Genomic DNA, 22,474 nt, shown 5'->3' with positions numbered 1-22,474 from the left:
AATACTTGCAAAAAAGTGGTTGCATAATGCTTTATGCATCCATTTTCACGACTGAATAACATGTTATGCAGATATTATTGTAGATGCATGAAAAATTATGCACTCTTTTTATTTTTATTAGTTTCAATAGTAATAAAAAAGTTGTTGCGTAATAGGTTATGCATCCATTTTCATACCTGCATAACAAATTATGCATAACAGGTATGCACTAACAGATACTAAAATTAAACATTAAAAACGAGAACACAAGACAAGTATGTAAAGTAAAACCAATATTGACATACCAATGGATCACAATAAAGTAGTATTTAATTGTTTGATGATGCAAACTGTAACAACACAAACAAATGACAATCCAAATAACCCTCTTCATCTTTGAGAAGTGTAAAAAATAAAAATATTGACCCAAAGCCTGCAAGCACCTAACAGTCTCAATACAAATTAGAGTATCTGACTAGCATTCTGTATTCTTATCCGTTCAGCTATTTCAGACTTAACCGAGAGTGCGTGTTGAATGAAAAATTTCGTATGGATTAGTCAACTGAAATGCAAAGGATGAAAAGATAAACTGAACTTGATGAAACGTCGTGTAACAAAGGTAGATTTGTATAGTATATCCCTTCTACAAGGAACATACTTGTGTACAAAAAACAATAAATATATATAACCAAATTCTACAAAACATAACAAAATACTGTGATAATACCTATATACAAAACTCCGTTACGGTGTCAGGATTGGACTTGAACTTTCTCGGACACTGGCTATCTCTTAATCCTCATTTCATCCCCCTGCTGCAGCCAGTCGCTCGCACAAAATCAACACCACGCCATTTCTCAAAGCTCAAACAATCCCATCCTCCCTCCTCATTCATCCACATAACCTTGTAAGTTTATTTTTTATATATAAGAAAGTTATCATCGTCGTCGTTCTTCATTCACTAACAAATACCTAATTCATAATTTCACTTCTTAATTTGTCTCATGAATAATATAGGTTAGCACAAGAACAACTAGCATTAACACGTATGCAATTCCTTGGTCGATTGTTGTTCCTACAACTAAACACAACCATTCGCAAACCCTTAGAATTAATTAAACAAAAAACTGAAACGTAAATAACAATTAGACAAAGAACCGTAAGGACTCAAGAACAAAAAGAATGTGAACAGACAGTATGTTCTGTACCCATTCATGCTAATGCTAAGCAAATGAAGGATGAAAATATCCTAATTGAACAAGTATCTTGGCACATTATGTTCAATCTCAGCATTTGTGCCTAGAGATGGTTACAGCTAATAAGATCAAGTGGATATGCAGGCATTCTCCAACGTGAATAACAAACCTTTCGTTTGCACAGAACAAGCTACAGCTCAGGTCAAACGAATGTGTTGGCCATTCTTGGACGTGAATAACAAGCCTTTCGCCTGCCCAGAGCTGGCTACATCTCAGGTCAACATGATATGAGCGGCATTTCTAATGTGAATACCATTAACTATTTCATACACCAGTTATCATTACAAGTTCAGGATCTAGATCCATCGAAATATGATACATATTGGGTAATCTAATGAAAACCCATTTCACATTTCACCAATTACAGACAAAATAATTCCAATTAAAATAATGGTGGAACAAAAGTTAAAACCTTTTTCGTTAATTGCTTCAAAATCGAACCTATTTCTCATAGGGTTGCTTCAAATTCAAATATTTCCTTCGTGGGTATCTTAAAAATCAAATCTTTATAACCAAAATTAATAAGTCATAAACAATCTAAGCAGATTTTAATTGCAAAATGCTGAAAATAAAAGGTCGGCCAGATTATAACGAGATCTATAAATGGAGATAGGTAACCATACCATCACTAATTGAAGCACGAGTAGGTGCTTGAGTTTGGGGGAAGATTAAAATGAAATCTATAAATGGAGATAGGTAATCATACCATCACTGATTGGAGCAGGAGCAGGTGCTTGAGTTGGGAGGAAGAAGAAAACGAATTGAAAAAGTAGTTTTCTTTAGAAAAGAGCAAAACAGAATCATGAATTATGAGTTTGAGAACAATTTTTCTAACTAAAATGGGGGCGCACATGAAGTTTTGCGCCAGTGGGTTTGACAGTGGAAAAATCTAAAAAAATAGGCCTAGTAGTAGTTTTCACATCTCCATAAAACCTCTCCAAAATCCGAATCCTAAATCTGTTTCTTCAAAACCCATTTTCCCGCCAATTTTTTTTATTTCAAAAGCTTGAAGAAGGTTACCCCTTAACCAGCCTGCTGGGTGTCGAAAGTAGGGATCCCCGTAGTAATCAGGGTGCCCCTTAGTGCATTTATGGCGTGCCTCCAATACTTTCTCCCGAGGGTTCAAATGCCAAAAATACACCACTTATTCAAATTCTTCCACCAACAACATCCATCTCTTACCTCTCAGATCCACTTCTTCTCCTTAATTTTTCTACATCACTAAAGCTGCCATGCTTTTCAGACATAATTTGCATCACTAAAGCCGATGTGCTTTTCAGATAGAGATGAAGAAATAAAAGCAAATAATGAGAAATAATTCGCCCCCATCAGCAGTTGCACATGAAATGACACTTTAGCTTTTTTAAGCGACGTTTCTTCTTCTTTTGCTCCAAAGTACCTAAAACTCAAAATTAAACATAAGATACATAATTTACAAGAAAACTTAGCAAATAAAGCATAAACAATAGGTAAATATCAAGGTGTTTTAGACACCTATCATTAGCCGTATTCACCTAACACTTCTATATTAAAAATGAGGATCAATCAATCATGATAGATAATCAAAGGGCTATTTTGCGTTTCCTACCCTCCCAAGATCGTTAATTAGCGTTTCCTCCCCAAAAAGATTCAAACTAGTGTTTCCTCCTGTCATCAAGTATTCCGTCCATTGCACAGTTAGACGAGTCAGCACCTGTAAACGCGTGGCATGGATTGTACACGTAGCTGAGTAAATGTGTACACGTGGCTATAATTTATGAAAATATCTAAAATTCCCTCTCAATGAAAACTAATCCGGGACACCTGTTGAAATCTGAAGAAACTTCACTCTCTAACCAATACGTGTTGCAACGAAAATAAGAGACAGAGAGCGAGATATCCTTTACTTCTTCTTCTTCTCCGGCTGCATCAAGTATCTTTGAAATTTCTCTGCTACAACCCCTCTATCCTATCACACTATCACCCATTCTCACTACTTCTTTTTCCATCTGTTGTTACCACTGATGCATCGGTCATATACCCCCAAAATTAATTTTTAAAATTTATTAAATATTAGGGAAGAACGATTGGGTTTAGGGTAGGTATTTCAACAGAAATTAATTATGAAGAGAGAAATAATTATGAAGAGTAATGCTTTCTGATAAGTGCATAATTCATATGATTTTAGTATCCATTTCATACTTGTTTTAGCTATTATCCTTGCATGTATTTGTACTATTGCTATTGTTTTCTCTTATTTTCCTCTAATAGGTGAATCATCCAAAAGGAGCTACAAAGTGCTGAAAATATTTAAGAAGAGAAGTATTCAAAGTATCCAAGCGCCGAAGTCCAAAAGAAGTGGAAGAAAAGCGACGAAAAGGAGCAAAACACTCAAAATCAAGAGACGGGCCAAAGAACGATCTTAACTCATTAAAATTAAGTACTTTTCATCACCATCTTGAAGAGAATTGAAAGATAAAAGGTTATTCCGAGTTCGGATGAAGAAGTTGTGGCCAAAACAAGCTTTTATTGAATACCGAAGACACTAAGGTACGCGTACGGGTACGCACACCTAAGTTCCGAAATTTTCTGCTGGAATTTGAGGTCCGTGTACTTAGCAAGTAGGAAAACGTGTATTTACATTTTGGAAGGCCTAAGGGCACGTTTGGAGTTGTTATTTCGTATTTTCGGGTCGGGTTCTTGAACCGAACTAAATACTTGATGACCAAGCAATGTAAACCTATAAAAAGGTATTAGGTCATGGAATCGATCAATCTGGTATCAGAAGTTCTACATCAAAACCTAGGGTTTATCCCTTTAGGGGGAAACCACAATTATTCATCTTCTTTGTAATATGAGTAGCTAAATCCTTTGTTGATTAATGATGAATTCAATGTTCTAAGCTTGAAGCTTTATTAATAATACAAGTCTATTGAGAGTTTTTATCATCATCGTTTGTCTTTACTATATCTAGGGTTTATGAGTGATTCTTAGATTGATTTGGGATGCATACTAGATTAGTCTATTGATTGTTCTGTCGCTAGTAGAAGTTATGAGATAAGTAATCGTCGATTAACTCTCTACACAAGTAGAAATCGCGAGACCTTACAGAGGGATTCTGTGGAGCAATTGTGTGTGAAGACAACACCAGAAAGTAAACTTTGATCTAAAAGTTTAACTACTGGGATCAACCTAAATTCATAAAGCTTAAGGCGTTCGATTGGATTACACCTTGAGTGATCTACTACTTGGTGGTTCGTTGGATAGAATCTGGTAGTCGTGAACTTCCGTATCCAGTGATTGGAGGAGTTTTGGTGATAACACTGATCTAGTTGTTATTCTACGGTTGGTGATGAATGTTTCTTACGAACGATAGATAAGTATATTAATCATGTTAACGCTTGCTAATGGCGAAGGATTCCTTGAGCATCTCTTTTCTTTACTATTATCTTCATATTCATCTTACAACCAATCCCCCATTGTTATTTACTTTATTTTGATGATCAAATAACCTATCAATTACACAGCTCTCTGTAGGAACGATCTCTTACTACGGCTATATTACCAGTTAATTAGTGGGAAATATATTTATTAATTTGTTGTGCCTACGACAACCCATACAAATTTTGGCGCCGCTGCTGGGGAGCATTTGCTAATTGATTTGTTATTTGTTTACCTTGTTTTTGTTTTTTTTTTTAGGTTTTTGCTTTTATTTTCTCTTTTGTTCTTGTGAGTCGTCATGTTTCCTTACGGAAATAACATGTACAGAGCACAAGATTACACATACAACAGTGGTAATCAATATGGTTTTCAATCTCATTCTTATAACAATTACCAACCATCCTATTGGCTATGATCAATATCCCACTGAACCTTTCATACATGTCAACAACCTTATGACGGGCATGTAAGTGAACAATCACAAGGATGGGAGGATAGTTGTGCTTCTAATCATTTATCTTCTAGATGTGAGCAGTTGCCTGATTGGTTGATTCTTCAGTTAAAGGCCAGTGTATCCACGCCTGAACCAATTAATGAGAAACAAAGCGCGGAGAACAATACAACAATTGAATCTTACTACAATATAACTAACCAAACTCATGATCGTTTTTATGATCATTCACCTATTCAAAAAGGGGAAACTTGGTTTGAAAATAGTGTGGTGAGTAAAACAGTAGGTTGTGAAGAACGTCTTGATCAACTGATCCAAATGATGGCTGAGAATCTACAACGCCAAGATTGGGAAGAATCATATCGAGAAATTCAAAGGAATTCAGAGAAATTATACGAGCAAATTGCTCAACTCAGTAAAAATAGGGATGGGGAAGAAGTTTGGCCTCAAAACCAAACTAATTCTGAAATTTCTGAGGACGAAAACAAATACTTTGGAGATGAGCAACCTTTGGAAAGCCTTTGTAACAGTAATGAAGTTATTCAAGCTCCGTATCTTAATAATGATCATTCGCCTATTCAAAAGGAGGAGCCTTGGTATGACCGAACCATTGTTATGAACGGTGTGACATACTCAAATGCATATCAATGTTAAAATGAACATCTAGATTACAATGTTTTTAGGCCGGTTGATTGATAGGTGTCTAAAACACCTAAATTTATACATAGTATTTATGCTTTCTTTGCTATTGTTGTGTAAATTATGTATCTTATGTGTGCGTTTGAGTTATTTAGGTACTTTGGAGTCATTCGAGCAAAAAGGTAGTGGAACTAGCTCAAATCCAGGATTTCTTCTCACCAACTTGAAGAGGACGAAAAGACGAAGCCACCGGTGAAAGAATGAGACCATTCCGACTTCATATGAAGAAGCTGCGAGCTTTTGAAGTATAGCAGAGTTGCGGAATTTGTTAACTGAATTGAGTTGAACTGTCAGTCTCGCAGGACTGACCGTGGAAATGAAATCACTAAGGGGTTGTTACTTTTGTTGGTGGCCCTTATCCTGATGAGTGGGTGTCAATTATCCACCCATTCCCCTTATAACCCTAAATCGAGAAACACTCTCTTCTTAATCATTTGGTTTGTCTGAGAAAGAGAGGAAGGAGAGGCAGCAGTTCGGCTGCTGAATTTCATGGCGATAAAGCTGAAATCGAAATGGCGCAGTAAATCAATTGGACAATCAGGTGATGGAAGATTAAAAGTTGCTGCTGGTTCATGAACTGAAGAGAAGATTTTCATGGGGATGTGTTGATTGTTCTGATAATTAGGTTCTGAAATCAAGGGTTAATGGTTGATTCAATTGAAGAATAATGGTGATAAGCAGATCGATTGCAGAAGGATTACAGGGATCAGTGGAGGAGATCTAAAGCTGAATTTGAGTTGGTGGAATTATGAAACAGAGCTGAGAAGAAATGAAGATATGAAGCTGGGTCCGTGTGAATGAGAAAGTAGATCTGGTGCTGATTTGTAATGGGTTCTTGAATTGGAGTTGCAGCTGCAGAAATGGGTTTGCTGGTGGACAAGGTATTGGAGTTGAGAGAATTACGGGATTGAAGCCGAGAGAACTCAGGGAGGAAGATTTGAATATGAATTTGAGAGTTGTGATGAGAATTGAAGTTCATCTGGAGTTGTTAAGAGATGAATTGTGATGGGTTCTGGTCATGTAACTAATGCTTGAAGAATGGTGGGACTCTGTGGATGGAGCAGGTTCTGCTGTTGATATTGAGAAGATTATAGAAGCTGGAGATGATGGAGCAGGTGGTGCAGTTGATGTTGCAGTGCAAAACTCAAGGAAATGGTGAACTGAAATTGCTTGAATTTAGAAGGCTGGCGAATGCCTGAGGTGAAATGAATTGCAAGCTGATGTTGCAGTTGCAGTATGTGAAGCTGAGATGTTGTGCAGTTATTGCAGGAAATTGGCAGTGGTATGATTCAGATTTGAATGGTTTACAGGTGCGGCTGCGAGCTGGTTGTTACAAAGGGTTAAGCTGCTGTGCCAGTTGCAGTTAAGCTACAGGGAGTCAGATGTATGTTTAGGTTTCAATTGCAAGTGAACTGAGATGGGAATTGTCATGGTAGAATGCAAGAAAGGAGCCGACACTGATGCTATGTATGAGGTTTAATTATAGGCATTGCAGAAGGCATTGCAGGCATGGATTTCGGAGAAGGATGTTGATTGCAATGGAGGTGACTGAAGTGGTACAGATTGCAGGTGCTAGTTTTGGTTTGAAGTTGCAGTTAGGTATTTGAGTTGAAATGGGTTGGTACTGGTGTGTTTGGTTGGTGCTGGATGTTGTGTTAGCCAAGCTACTTACTGCAATGGGACTGTGCAGACGAGCAGTTGGTGAGTTGGTGTCAAATAGAGGAGATGGCCGGCAGCTGGAGGATGTGGCTTAAAATAGGCTGACAGTTCTCTAAAACTGACAGGCAAAAGGCTAAATATTTTAATGGGCTTATGGTTTGAGGCCCGAATGGAAGTTGAGATGATGGGCTGGAGGTTTAGCCGAGAATTAGAGTTGGGAAGGCAAAGAAAGTATTAAAGGAGAGGCTTTATCTCTCTACAGAGATCTTATCTTTACTTCTACTTTTGTTTTAGGGTTTTACAACATGAAAGCTTTTTTTTTTCTTCTTGTTATGAACTCCATGAGCATGAGCTAGATTATTATTTTTGTTTATGGATAAAGTTGATTTCACATAACATGAATCCTTGTTTGATATATTAGTTTTGTCTCAGTATTATCGTTTATGATTCACAATTAATATTGTTGCATGATTTGAATGCGTGTTTAGTCGAGTCGCGAATCGATTGAGTTTGCTTTCATCTTTATTGCTAGATTAGAGTTTATTATACGCAAAAGTGATAAATTTCTGATTTCAAGTAGCATAATTGTGGATATTGCTTGTAGTGATACATCCTAGTAGTCACAAGTGAATCATAACCTTTGTTAAATCGGATTAATGCTTTTACACGTTCGATTGCTTTGATTGACCTGGTTTCATAGAACTTAATGCATCTAGGGAATTAAACTTGATTAGTACTTTTACACGTTAGGTTGTTCTCTTAGATAAAATTCATATTCGCATCTTTTAATGTGTTTGTTGATGATAAGAGGAGATTTGCGGGATAAACTTGCGATCAAGGTATCCTAGGGTCTTTGATAATGAGAGATTAAATATCAATTCTAGTTATTAAAACAAGAATGTGTTAGTGAATGAAAACGAAATCCTTGACCAATACTTTCACATCCTTGATTTGCGTGTTTACTTTTCATTCTTTTGATTTTATTTTATTTTAGTTTATATAAAAATCAGAAAATTCCCCTCGTTACTTATAAGAAGCCATAATATATTGACAACCTAAGTCCTCTCTGTGGGAACGATCATTTCTTGCCCTTGCTTCATTATATATTTTGAGTAGTAAGAAAGTGTAATTATTTTTGACGCCTGCGACAGCGATCATTGATTTGCAAGAAGTAGACCCGATTATTCCCTCAACGGAGACTCATACAGAATACCCTAAAATTTATACTGAAGAAGAGTTCATGAGAGCGGAATTTGATTCAGATGACGAGAGTGTTGAGGAGATGGAGATTGAGAATGAAACCAAATTGATTGAAGTCGTGGAAGACCCAATTGAGCTAGATAACAATAGTTTGATAGAGGACCACGATATACTTGAGGTAAATAACTCATTGGAGGATCAGATACAAGGTTTGTCTAATCCTTTGCATAATTCTATATCTATTGATCCTTTCCATCCAATCGAAGTAGCTTCTCAAAGAGTTGTTAACCCAACTTTTAAGAAAATAGCTCACTTAGGATTGGAGTTGTGTGCTTCCAAAGTTTTAACGGATTATTTTGCTTCCAAGTATCCACCACTTGATGTGTTTCATTTGAGTATTGTGCAGGTTCACCAAGCTGAGGAACCTTTTGAAGTTCCCGAATTCTATGTTCTCTATCCACTTCCGAGTGTATAAAGGACCGAGTATGGGTGAAACTTCAATAAAGTGATAGCTTCAATATTTATGTTTTGTGCTAATGTTTTTGTGAAGCTACTAGGTATGGCTCAACCTTTCATTTTTCTTTTCTTCGTAAATATACATACTTTATTCCAAAGGTACATATTTAATTTTTAAGGCACATACTTTCAACAGTACATTAAAAAACACTACAACGTAGTCGGTACTAATAAAATATTTAGGCACACAATTCCATCAAAAAAAATATCTTGAAAAAATATATCAATCACTTGATCTTACTTTCTCAACCATTGGTTGCCTACTCGTCATTATCAGAGTCTACTTTCCTTTTTAGTTTTCACCGAATATGTTTGGCTGCTTTGCTTCCTTGTTGTTTTTTAATACACGTTTCCAACCCCTCCTAATCCTTATCTTTGGTAGTATGTGTAACATATTTTTCACGACCAGAACCCTGTAGAGAATAGGAGCTTTATGTGTAAACGATGATTCATATGTGAAAATGGAAAGTACTTTAATACCAATTACTTGCAAAGCTACCTGGTATTTTGTATCAGCAGCATCTGAATCCTCTAAAAGCCTTCTGGCTTGAGTGCTTTTTGGAACTTAAAATTATCAGATTGGATGTTTATATTGTATTCTTAGATTACCAATATCTGATTCGGTTGAACCACCTTGTGTGTCTTTTCTCCCTTGTTAATTTGATTTTGGAAATAAATAACATGGTGAGAAAGCGTTATAGTACATCTATCTATACTCAAGTTAAATATTCTTACTAATATGTCGTTACCTCATTGTGTTGTTCCAGGTCATCCTACATATTTTTTTGGCAATGTATCTTATCAACTTTTCTGCAGTCTTTCCCAGCACTGTGAACGTTGTTGCATCTCTGTCATCCTTTACATCCAAATTCAATTTGTACATGCATATATTCTAAGGTGTTAGTAAGCCTCGGTGTATTTTCCATTCATTTATTTAAAAATGTCGTTCATTCATGGTATATCATTTTCAAATTTAGTTTTGCACTTGCTACACCAAGGTTCCTCGCTTTTATCTTACTCAGCCTTTTTATTACATCTGCTTGCAAGACATGTAGAACCATTCTCTGTTCTCAAGCAAGCCTCGTCGCCTCGTTGGTGAATGTTTTACCATGTCATTTACTCGAAACATCACGGATTTAATTATGTTTTATTCTAGCATGTAAAAAAGTCAACAAAATATGCACTTACCATATTTCACTGTCAGTTGAATCCTATATGGTCTTTCTATATTAGTTGGGGTCATCCGGCTGTGGCGAGCCAACCATTGTGATTCCATTGTCTCCTGATCTAAGCTTGCATAAATTAATTTTGTAGTTTTAGATAGTCTTAATTTTATTTTACGCACGAAAATAAGCATATTATCTTAATTTCCGATGTTGAAAATAAGACAAAAAGTCATTATACAAACAGTAACAGCACAATGCTTCTTTACTGATTATTTTGAGTTAGTTTACTTACAGATAATTTACAAATAAAGTTAAAGGCGTTATTCTATAGGCTTAAATTCCAATCAAAGAGTACCACATCGAAACAAATAGAGTTATCGAAACAAATGTTAGGGATAGAAAAGCAGTTACGCATTTTAATACATCGTAACCTTAGAGGAAAGTACTTGTACTTGGAACCAAATTTTGTCACCTGGAAACTTATTCGAGTCCATGGATAAGCCAGGTACGGAAAATCAAGTTCAGATTTGTATGCATAGACAACTTTAGTTCAAAGCTCAATGCGCTTCATGAATTTCGTTTGTAGACTCTTTGTTATTGGAATCTAAAACTCGGTTAACGAAAAGGACTCTGTCAAGCCATTCAGTAAAGATGTGTTGCATATTATGACTGTCAAAACTCGGTTAACAAAAAGGACTCTGTCAAGCCATTCAGTAAAGATGTGTTGCATATTATGACTGTCAAAACCTTACTAAATATATATTCTAGCCTATAAGGGAAGTAATATAAAGGTTTTAAAGCAACACAAACCTTGGATTTGCAAAACTGAATCTTTGCATCCAAATACATAAACAGGTTGTTAGCATTGCAGTCATCAATAACCATCTTTTTTCCGATTTGATTCTCAACAACCTTTCTGTAATGAAATCAATAGAATAAATAATTAGAAAACAGAGAAGGAGGACAGTGTTGCACGTCTACTTATAGTTGAATCGATTCTAAGATGCTCAGTTCACCATAGAGGACTATTTATTTTACTTAATCAGCATGATATAGTATATAAATGATATTCAGTTCAGCTCGAGAAACTTGGTTTGACCTAATAACCATTAGAGCATCCAGTCTTAAATTAAACCAATCGATGTTGTATGACTTGGGTCCTGCACAAAAGAAAGAGCACATTAGTGAGCTTCCACAACCTACATTGGTTGTGTTATCATCCGCTTACTAATAGGCAAGCCGCGCCTACATAAGACAGGATAAAGATCAATTTTTACAAATGTATTTATATACATGAACTGCAATATGATTTAGCTTCTCTCTTAGTAACATCTTTGCTTCTGACTGTAGTCTCTTAAGACATATTCTTCAACTTCATTTTCTTTCATTGATGCCACAAAAGGAGATTCAACATAAACTTTGTTCTCAAAATGGGTTTAATTTTATCTGAATCGAACTTATTTGGTGAACCATCCTAACTTTTTCTCTTTAACTTGATGAAGAATAACAATTGTTCCCTTCATATCCACCACTACCACTACCATCACCAAGACCCGAAACACTGACAAAAAAAATATAGAAAAATAAAAGTTATGGTACCTTTTAAAGGATGAGGGGTTTTGGTACCTTTTACTGTCTTGGTACGAACCCAGGTCACTTGATTTACTATCAACTCATTACTTTCTTGTTCCTCTCCTTTCAGTAAGTAAGAAGATTTTCCATCTTTAGCTGCAAGATAGGATGAAGAAGAAAATCAGCTTGCCATTAATACTGGTACAAAAGTATTTCTCGAGTTTGATGTAAACTTTTAACCCTTTCTAAAGCTTAGGAAATTCCAGCTAGCTCCAATGTTTTCTGACAATCAAATGAGCCCCACAAAATTAGAGTTTTTGTTCTCATAATGTTAATCTAGAGGTTGCACCACCTTCACACCATGCAGTTTCAGATTTACCACATCCATAATCATTAATAACTCTCCAAAATTAATCAAATTACCCCACCAACTGAAACTATCGTGTTATTCCACTGTTGTATCAAAGCTCTGCCATTAAAAAATACGAATCAGCATTTGTATGCAAAGATTAATAAAGTGCATTGTAGTTTTCATATGCGTCCCATTACTTGAAAGATATTGTGAGTCATGTTTGTGTTATGAATATATTCTAAAGAAAATTTAGCCAGAAAACCCACGATCATTATCAAGAAATTATAATAATCATAGCTCATATAATATCGTTGGCTCGTATCTCGAAAATAATAAAAATCATTAAGACCGTTTAAAAATTGATGAAAATCTTAAATACAAACAGAAACTAACCTAGAAAATTGACAAAAAAGCTTCATCTCCATCATTTAGCCCAATTTCACAGTCCATTAACAAATATGGAAGGAACAATCGATGTGTTAGAAAACTCTTTTTCTCATTCTTTTAGGTTCTTAAGATCAAAGTTGTAAATCATATATTCCATGTAAACCATGATAGTGGCAGTTGCCTCTTCGTGATCGCTACTCTGGCTTTAAAACAACGTCGGTTAAAGCTGTGAATAAACCTCAAATATCACAAAAAATGTGAATACAAACACAAACTTCGGGACAATAAGGAAGTAAACAGTTTGTCTGCCACCAAATTCAGAATGGTAGTATATAGAATGCAAGACTAAGCATAACTGTATAGTAACAAAGAGCAATTATATCTATAGTTGGTCGGGTTACTTCTTAAGCATACCTAAAAACATCAAGGAAGTATTGTTTTCTACGAAACTCCCTGTTCGTTTTTTATGATTCATAGTCCAGCAAAAACAAAGATGTAAATATGGCTAGTCTCGCTGATCAAGTTAAGACATGGAAGAAGATTTCTCAGCAATACTGATCTGGTATAATATATGAGGAACAACAATTCACAATTTAAACATTGAAGTATGTTGCTTCCTTGAATTGGAATCACGAGAATTGTTAGTATTAAGTTAGGCTAGATTTTTGATTTTTTTTTGGAAATTACCAACCAAGAGACTACTGCGTCGATTTTGAACGTAGATACTGTCCTATGTGCAATATTGTACATATGAAATATATATACAACGGAGACAACAATTACCATTAGCTAAATGCTCTTGTCAACAAACAACCAAATACCACAAAGAAGCATAGGCTAGAAACATGTAGACTTGGCTAAAAAAACAGATAGTACCTGCGAGTAAAGTTCTCCTAACTGGAGTTTTATGAATTATGTATCAAAAGTTTATGCATAATATACACATAACAAAATTTTCAATCTGAAAAAGTTATGAACAATTACTATCAATGACCACCATAGCATACTATGTCCATGCATGAGTCTTAATTCCAGGTTAGGTTAATCATTTACTTATTGCGCAAACAGTTTAAAAAGCTTACACTCGGTAATACCTTGAAAACCTTGCAAAAAAGTACTCTCTCTGTTTTTGGAAAAGAGATACTTTCACTTTTTCAATTTGGCCTATTTTTAGGCTAAAATAAAAAAGTGAAAGAATCTCTTTTTCAGAAACGGAGGGAGTAATATTCAGTCTTAATGCATAGAGTTTGCAGAATTTCTGCTGATAATAGGTTCCTAATGGGCAGTCATGCCCACGGTCTTTGAGAACCCAACATAGAAATTTTTACCTCTAAAGGATTAAAAACAAAAACATTTGAGTACCTACGAAAACATTTGAGTACCTATGAAAACAATCCAAGATGCCTCAATTCGAACCTTAGACGTGTAATGAAGCACCCGTGAACCTTGATAAATAAGAAGTATAAGTGTCTTGGTAAAAGGAATAAAAATACCATAATTGATCTGCAGAGACAGTGAACTACCTCAGTTGGCTACCTAGAGACCTGTTAATCTCCAGTGAAGTCTACTTCAATATAAGTGCGATAAGTAATAAGATTTGGTACTGCAAAAAGAACCACGTTAGATTAGTTGCACCAAAATATGCGTACAACCACAGGGTCCCTCCGCCATCTGTGGGAATCGAATCCACAACTACATGGTTCAAAACCACGTGCTCTTCCAGCTGAGCTAAGATGGCAAGTGGCAATACATGGAAACTGAATGAGCTCCGATAAAGAGATGAGATTTATAATCATACATCATCTTGGGTCACTATATTGTAGAATTTTCACATAACAAAAATTCATTATGACTTTAATATTCAACATCAAAAAATCAGTCTTCGCATCACAATAAACTTATCGATACTTGGCAATTTCATTTAGGAAAATTAAGTTCACAATCAACAGTTCATACCAATCGAGCAATTTTGATCCATTACAATGAATAAAATGACGTGGCTTTATGGATGGTCTTGGAAGTTGAACATATTTGATACAAAAATAAATTTATAAGGAAACAGGTTCCCTATATCTAAAAGATGCAAAGAAAAAATCATCTATGGGGAGTTAACTATACCCGACAACCACACTTGTAAAAGGCAATTTGGCATACCTTGGCTATTGAGAGTATAATTTTGGTAAGAAAAAGTCAACAACGAAGCAAATGCAAGACATATGTTACCAAGCCTTCCACGGATTAGTCCTTGGTTGAAAACCATCATCTGATCCAGATACGTTGATGCAGATATGTTACCAAGCCTTCCACGGATTAGTCCTTGGTTGAAAACCATCATTTGATCCAGATACGTTGATGCAGGGGCTCCGCTGTCTGATTCACCTGCTTCAACCATTGAGCACATTGGTTACGATAAATGGAGAAAATTAAGGCCAATTTGTTGAGCTCAAATATGAAATTCCATGAGAAGAAACTTGATGCTCCAGCAAAGAGACCCAAATCAGTTATTCAATATCCTTTGGCAGTTGGTGAGTATCATCAAACTGCTATATGTGATACATATATTTCTTTTTAACATACTATTATATCAACTACGTTTGCAATTCGGTTGGCTAATTTTGGTTCAAGTCGAAGAAGTGTGACACAAACATTTGCTAAAACATGAACCGATTTGCTCGTTATGAAAGGCCCTGTAAGATTCTTCATGGGTTTGTCGTACACATTCGAAAGTTCATATCATGATAGATACTGGCGTTCCTAGAGCTAATACTATTGTGCCATTAGTTTGACGACCAAACACATAAGGAATTTACCTAATCATCTCCTCATTATTTTGAATATTGATACAAATAAAATGAGGGAAAACAATAACAAAATCAAACAAAAAAGGATTTCTTCTGGGCACCAGATCTCCATGGTGTTAACATCAACGAAGTATTTAGACGCACATTACCATTTACCAATAGAATTTCCTCATTTGCGCACTTTTACATTCAACAGTTAAAGAAAACCACAACTATCATTCAGAAAAGGCTAATAAAAGCTATGCAAAGAGTAAAGAAAGTTCGTGTAAATAACAATAGAGGTGGAAAAACTGACCTTGCTCGAAGGACTTGTCTGACAGCTGAGGTGCAAATTCAATAAAATGCAAGGATGAATATATGAGAACATAGAATCAAATAACATGAGTAATTGGTACACCACTCCTCTCTGACTGAATAACATGAGCGTAAAGGTTATATGATTAGCAGTGGCAATATCCTGACATAACCGAAAAGAATTAATTTCGACATGCAAAAACATGCAAGTACCCTATGGCAGTGTGAATTCACAGAAGATACCAAACACCACCAACAATACATTGCAATGTTGTTGTGCCTGTAAACTTATTTTTTCAGCCAAGGATTCCAACTCATTTCTATTTTCACGCAAATACACATCGAGCACCATATCCTTGTGGGCCACGATGCCTCTTCTGATATTGTTTTATTCAGCCATTCTATAACTCCAGAGCACAACACGTGAAGTAAAAGTGTAAAACAATTAGATTCCAATTTAAGTTCTCCTGCCTATGTGCTATTTGGAGAAACATTAAATGGTTTGCCAACCAAGCAAATTGCAGCTGCAGATGAGGTGTTAAACTATTATAGAAGAACTTAAAATATGTGGCATGCTAATTATTTTTTACCGACTGAATACCATAATCGTCGGCATTCGTGTTCACCCCCTTGATGCTAGCAAGGTTGCAGGATTTTGACACCCCGGAAGGACTTCTGTCAAATAAACTGAGCTTTACCCCAAAGATGGTCCATAGTATCGGTCCTGTAAATGCGGATACTTATGAATCTTGGTCATTGTTAGTAGAACAGTAAAGGAAGAGGCCAAACGGCAAGATAGGCATAGAATATGGCTGGCTTCTTCGCGCTGTATTGTTTCCCATAGATGGTCCATAGTATCGGTCCTGTAAATGCGGATACTTATGAATCTTGGTCATTGTTAGTAGAACAGTAAAGGAAGAGGCCAAACGGCAAGATAGGCATAGAATATGGCTGGCTTCTTCGCGCTGTATTGTTTCCCATAGATACCCGACTTGCCAGGCGCCGTAAGACAGATTTGATGAACAGAAAAGAAGGGAGAGTGCAACCACATAATCTAGTTCTCTCAAGCCATTTCCACAACCGTTGTATGCTTAATACAGTTCATTTTTTCCCAACAAAAGAATGGAGAAGACATGAAATCAACACAATCCAAAATTCATACTTTCGAACTTGAAATCAGCGTAAAAACAGGGGAACACATTACAAATTCAAGGAGAAATTTCATTTTTTTTCTCTTTGTTTTCAAGGAAGAGTTCTTCTTCACTACTGGTTCTGTGATCTCCAATTATTTTTCGTGTTAATCCTCAACCGGATGTATGAACTAATGGTGAAAACATCAAAATTATAGATGCCAATGTCAAGTTAAAGTATCCATACTTATGTTGCAGGAGAGTAACAAAATTTCATAATCACAAAGTATCTACAATCATATGGGAAGGAAGTATCCATATTCATGTTCAAATGATCTCTTTATCAAAATCGTAAATGCCAATATCCTCTTTCAGTTTATTTTGGCGAAAAAAAGAAAAGTTTTAAATATAGCAGTATAAATATACGCAAGTCCTCAATATAGTTGCCTGTAATTGAATATAGCAGTTGTTTAGGTTCCCAAAAGCAGAGTAGTTCAGCTAAGACGTCTATTGTAAGTACCTGAACTGCTCGGATAACTATACCTGAACTACTCAGAGTAACGCCTGGCTTGGAATAGAATTAGTATATTGTAACCAAGGTATCCCACTTGATCTAACCGTTGTTCATTGTTTGCAGACTGGATTCAAACTTGGCATCAGAGACATTGAACCTGTCAACACAATTGATGTCACTCTCGTAGAGGAGTGCATCACATGTACAAATAACATTTTTAGGTACTCCTTTATGCATTTGCGCAAGAATAAAATCCTTTTTTCCTGATCAAACAAATTGTAAGTGTTTAATGCTAGACCCCTGCAGCTGCAATATCTTAAAGCGAAATGGTTGGCTTTTATGTAGTGCAAAAGTAACACTAATCGAGTATCTTGTAAGTTCTAGTTCTAGCCAAGGAGAATACCCCTCTCTTCACACCCATTAGATTTTCTACCTGATGCAATGAAAAATGCAAAGATAAACTATTGACTATTAATCAGTGATTTTTTATTTAACTACTATTTACAATGGACCATTATTTTATACTCATCTAGGAGCCTTATTTTATTTTTATTTCTTGGTTTATGTCTCCAATTAGAGGGGTAGAGGTGATATACCTAAACAGAAAGCGCGAACGCTGATGGCTTCCAGGACAGCCTGCAAATTGCAGCCATTTGTGAACCTGTCAAGTTTGCTCATAACCCTTTCCCATTCTTTCGGTTGTTGTTGGTACCTTTAGTATAATGGAGGATGAAAAGCAAACAAAGAATAAAAAAAGTGAGAGGTTAGCAAGAGATGGTTGAGAAAGGTCAATAGTAAACTACACGATGGCAGGTGGGAAATTCTGAGACTGATGACTTTATGATCAAAGGGATTACTGGAAGACGCATAAAGTCATGCAGTTGTGTCAAGCCGGGTATATGACCAAGAGAATACTGCAGTTCCATAATTCGGTCTCCCATGAATACAAAAAAGCTTAATATATACAACATTTGATGCCCAAATCTACTTTATATTGTGAATTTTGGAAAAAAAACTATAACATGCTAGTCGATGCTTATTTCCAAAATTTACTTTTACAGTAATTGTTTGACAAACTCCTACAAAAGCTTTATTAAAGGAAAAAACAAACACAAACACCAAAACCATACCCATATTGTTGATGTTGCATCCAGATGTGGTGGGTATAGGAAATGTCCATATCTACTCACCAACTTGATTTATCACCGGGTTACTATCTAGGGGCATCCCAGGTATCCATACCTATAGGGAAGCTAAAGGACTTCGACTACTTTTTCCAATGCTAAACACCTAATATCTCCAAGCTCTTGCTTACAGGTAAGAGAAATGAGGAAATAAAAATACCCGAGGCACATTTGCACCAATTATAGGAGTGAGCTCATCTCCCTTAGCTCTTGAAACATAAGCAAGCGAACTTTTTCACACAATATCAAGTTATAATATAACTCAGAGAACTTGGATACACTAAATTAGTACCGGAGGAAGTTCTAAATATTAATAATCACACCAAGGGTATTAGTAATCATAATCAACATGACTGGAACTTGAAGTTATTAGACATATTGTCAGAGGACGGAAACATAAATCTATGGTAAGCAAAGAACACATGTCAATTAGTATTAAGTCTAGGTATTATATTAGGTATTACATTAAAAGAAAATGAACTGATATATGTTAGATTCTCCAAGAGATTTCTATATAAATTGATAAAATTACCAATTTCCGTCGAAGTTACACCAGCAGGTGTATTGGATTCACTCACTCATCATATAAGACCTTCAAGTTCCTATCAAAAAGATCAAAAATTAACAAATTAATTTATTTCTCTAACTATTTTCTTTGTTTATTCATCAAACTTCAATTTGAAATTGATCTGTCTCACCAAGGTATTTGATACCCAAAGAAGAAAAAATAGCAGAATAAAATAATCAGAATGACTTAGTCCCTCGCTGCGAAAATCAAAATATAAAGATGTGAACCTTATTCCTCGATAATAAACTCTTTCTATGATGAAAAATAAACCAAATTTAGTACCTCTAAGAATCAAATGTGCTTAAACCTTATCCATCAAAAATAATGATAAGAATATATTACCTTTAGAAAGGGTCACCTATGGAGATCGTCTTCTGCTTTTTATGTTGGTGAGAAACAACAAAAGAGATCCCAAATCAGTTACCTATCATATATCAATCGACCAATTAGGAATTTTACAAACCAAAAGTAAAAAGAACGTGAATGCACAAAATTAGATAACCCAATCATCAAATAGTCCTATTATCAGCTACAATAAGAGAAACAACAGTAGCGGAATCCTAATCGAGCTAAACCGATGCTTCACTTACTCTGAAATTACTCTGAAATCCATGAGGTCAATAATAGCACCTATGCTAACTGTTGATATTTTCTTTGGGAACACGGAGAGCGGAGAGAGGTTTAGGGAAGGAAGAGATTCGGGGAACGGGAACGGGAACGATGAACATAGATTTTTTATTGATTTGAACCCTAGTTAGCAATTCGGGATTCGGCAAACGTACGGAACGACAAACGTACGAGTATTATACGGTTTTGTAAAATCCAGATTCGGTCCAAAATTCGGTCAACGGGACGTGATTCGTCATTAATTCGGAACGGCATACGTACGTGTATAATTCGATTTATAAATGTGAGTTCGGCTCTGAAAATTCGGTATCTATATATAACAAATAATTTGTATTTATAAGGTCATAGACCAATTTGTATGCATATGTGTGAGTTATTTAAGGAAAAAATAAACTCAATATGATGATATTAATAATATATACAACATTAGTTATCCAAAAGGACGTCGTATAGTGGTTTAGATGCTTGGTTAGTGAGTTTGAGATCTCTCTCACCTTCACCTTCAAATCTCTTCAGTCGTTTTTGTTTCATAAAAATTACAACACGTCTAATATTCGGTCGTGTATGTTCGGGAGGCAGTAAAGCCCAAAAAGTGGAGTCTTTGAAAAGTAAAAGTTAAAGAATTTATGGCGAATTAAGCGGACGTACCATTCGGGATACGTAAAATTCGTGAACGATTCGCGAATAATCCGGGAATGCCACATAATACGCGACTTGGGTTCGGAGTTGCAAACGTACGCGAATAAGACGGTAAAATTCGTGATACGGAAAAATTCGCGAATGATTCGCGAATCATTCGCGAACTTACTAACTAGGATTTGAACTGTATATATCTGTGTAACAGAATCCCGTGTTTCTAAAAAAAAAAATTGGTATTACTTTTTGAATACCGTGAGTCTTTTCTGGGTCGTCTAATGACTACTCCATCCGGAGCTTCCCGACCTTTGGATCGGGTCTATATTAAATGTCGTCCGTCTGATAACTTTTGTCATCATGGAGACAAAGGCCATACGTTTTTATAACAATGATTATTATTTGAACTACAGATTGTTATTTGAAAGGATTACCAAATTTTCAGATTATTGGTGTACGGACGATAACAATAACGTCGAGCTGACGATGTTAAACCAAGCACTACATGGAAGGCAACCCATCGGTTTTGTATCTCTATCCCTTTTGTTTTTAGTTTTCTTAGTTTTTCATATCATATCTTGCATTCCCATCTTAGATTTTACAAAGTCCTATACCTATAATGAAAGTTTTGACAAAGCTATTCTTGTCAGAAAATTCTGACTGCGCACTTGTCACGAAAACAGCTCTTGAGACTTCGTACGGAGTCTGATTTGAGTGGTTGATCCCAACTTTTAAAGAGGACAGACTCACTTTTCTTTTCCAAAAAGAAAATCTGAATTTGGAGTCTGTTAAGTTGGACCGATTGGCCTGGACATTTGAGTTTCGGTATTTTTACAGAACTTTTTCAGATTGCATGTCTGTCAGTCTGGAGGCCATAAAAGTCAGACCATTTATCGAAATACTGTGCCCTTTTGACACCTTATAGAAAATACGTAGGCGGACAACTTTGTTTAGGATGTTTTTCCTAGTTCCTTACCCATTAGTACATTTTTCGAGTTTTTCAGGGTTGTTATATCAGAAATCAGAGTTTTCAGTTTTGAACATTGAGGACAATGTTGAGTTTAAGTGTGGGGGAGTAGTTAAGCATGTTTGGCTTGCATAAAGAAATAAAAAATAATAATAATACTCTTTGATTTCTTGCATTCTTGAGACTTCATCTTTTGGAGTTAATTATGAGCTATTTAGGGTGACACTCTACACCTTTTTAGGTTGAAACAGTTCTTACGACTATAGATTAAGTTTCACTTTATCGTTCTAAAATCCTTAAATATATACGTTCATAATTGAATGTGAAACTCATCTATGGTAGTCATTTGAAAGAGTCATCCTCGCAATTAATCATTATTGAATCACTTTATTTTTATTTTTGCAGTTATATGTTTCTCTAAAGTGATTTGGTGGGATCCTGATACTACCATGGATGTTGTAACAAGGTAATCATTGGTTGATTTTATATAAAAGCCCTATATTCAATTGTCTTACACTCATAAAAGAGTGAGCCGAAAAAAAAAAGAAAAAGAAAAAGAAACATTTATATAAGGCTCCTCTTCATTTATCGGCACTAATAAGTGATAAGTCTGTAATTGCGAACTAATCATGTAGTCGATGAAACAAAAACCCTAGCATCATTATATAGCAAGTCAAAAAGACTATTGATGAGGTTCTCGACACTTGGATAGCAGTATGTGTGAAACGTTGTCCCTGTCTCCGTCGCCTAAACAAGCGTGGAATGCAGGATCCAAGACAACTATCACATACTTGCTGAAAAGGAACATGCGCTTAGAGTATCTAATCATGTGGTTGAGTTAAATGGGTGTTTATCTCAACTATTGCACTATAAATAAGAATCCTTTGGAGACATTCATACAAGTATTGTGGGTAACATCTTTCACTTCAGTCAACAGTTGCACACTTCACTTTTCTATTTCCATTTTCTTATCTATCTATGTGATTTCAGTGTGCGAGTGTTGTTACAATCGTTGCAACAAGAACGATGACTATCTTAGTAGAGTTTTGCAATCAGGTTTAATGTCACACATAAGTAATTGCTTGTGTGTGATGATTGA

General features: G+C 35.7%; 2 long non-coding RNA genes and 2 other non-coding genes across 22 annotated transcripts; all 4 read right to left on the bottom strand.

Moving 5' to 3' along the window:
* Positions 1–556: 556 nt before the first annotated feature.
* Positions 557–2,080, bottom strand: LOC113331513. The gene is made up of 2 exons (XR_003350998.1): positions 1,942–2,080; positions 557–1,060 (listed from the first exon to the last, which is right to left on the bottom strand). It is a non-coding gene; the product is annotated as an uncharacterized LOC113331513 (long non-coding RNA).
* Positions 2,081–9,940: 7,860 nt separating this feature from the next.
* On the bottom strand, positions 9,941–19,875 carry LOC113295032. Of its 19 annotated transcripts, none has more exons than XR_003332777.1 (7): positions 19,739–19,875; positions 19,491–19,572; positions 19,113–19,182; positions 12,664–18,108; positions 11,446–12,387; positions 11,157–11,262; positions 9,941–10,036 (listed from the first exon to the last, which is right to left on the bottom strand). It is a non-coding gene; the product is annotated as an uncharacterized LOC113295032 (long non-coding RNA). The 19 variants fall into 19 exon arrangements; XR_003332776.1 differs by lacking the exon at positions 9,941–10,036 and adding an exon at positions 10,685–10,976; XR_003332772.1 differs by lacking the exon at positions 9,941–10,036 and having other exon boundaries at positions 10,685–11,262; positions 11,446–11,506; positions 11,946–12,387.
* On the bottom strand, positions 14,323–14,395 carry TRNAQ-UUG. Its single transcript has one exon. It is a non-coding gene; the product is annotated as a tRNA-Gln (tRNA).
* On the bottom strand, positions 15,551–15,640 carry LOC113342209. The gene has a single exon (XR_003356511.1). It is a non-coding gene; the product is annotated as a small nucleolar RNA Z101 (small nucleolar RNA).
* Positions 19,876–22,474: the final 2,599 nt, after the last annotated feature.

The sequence above is a fragment of the Papaver somniferum genome, chromosome 1 (assembly GCF_003573695.1).
Source record: "Papaver somniferum cultivar HN1 chromosome 1, ASM357369v1, whole genome shotgun sequence".
Lineage (NCBI taxonomy): Eukaryota > Viridiplantae > Streptophyta > Magnoliopsida > Ranunculales > Papaveraceae > Papaver > Papaver somniferum.
The sequence above is the reverse complement of the archived record's forward strand: the minus strand, read 5'-3'. Positions and strand labels throughout refer to the sequence as shown.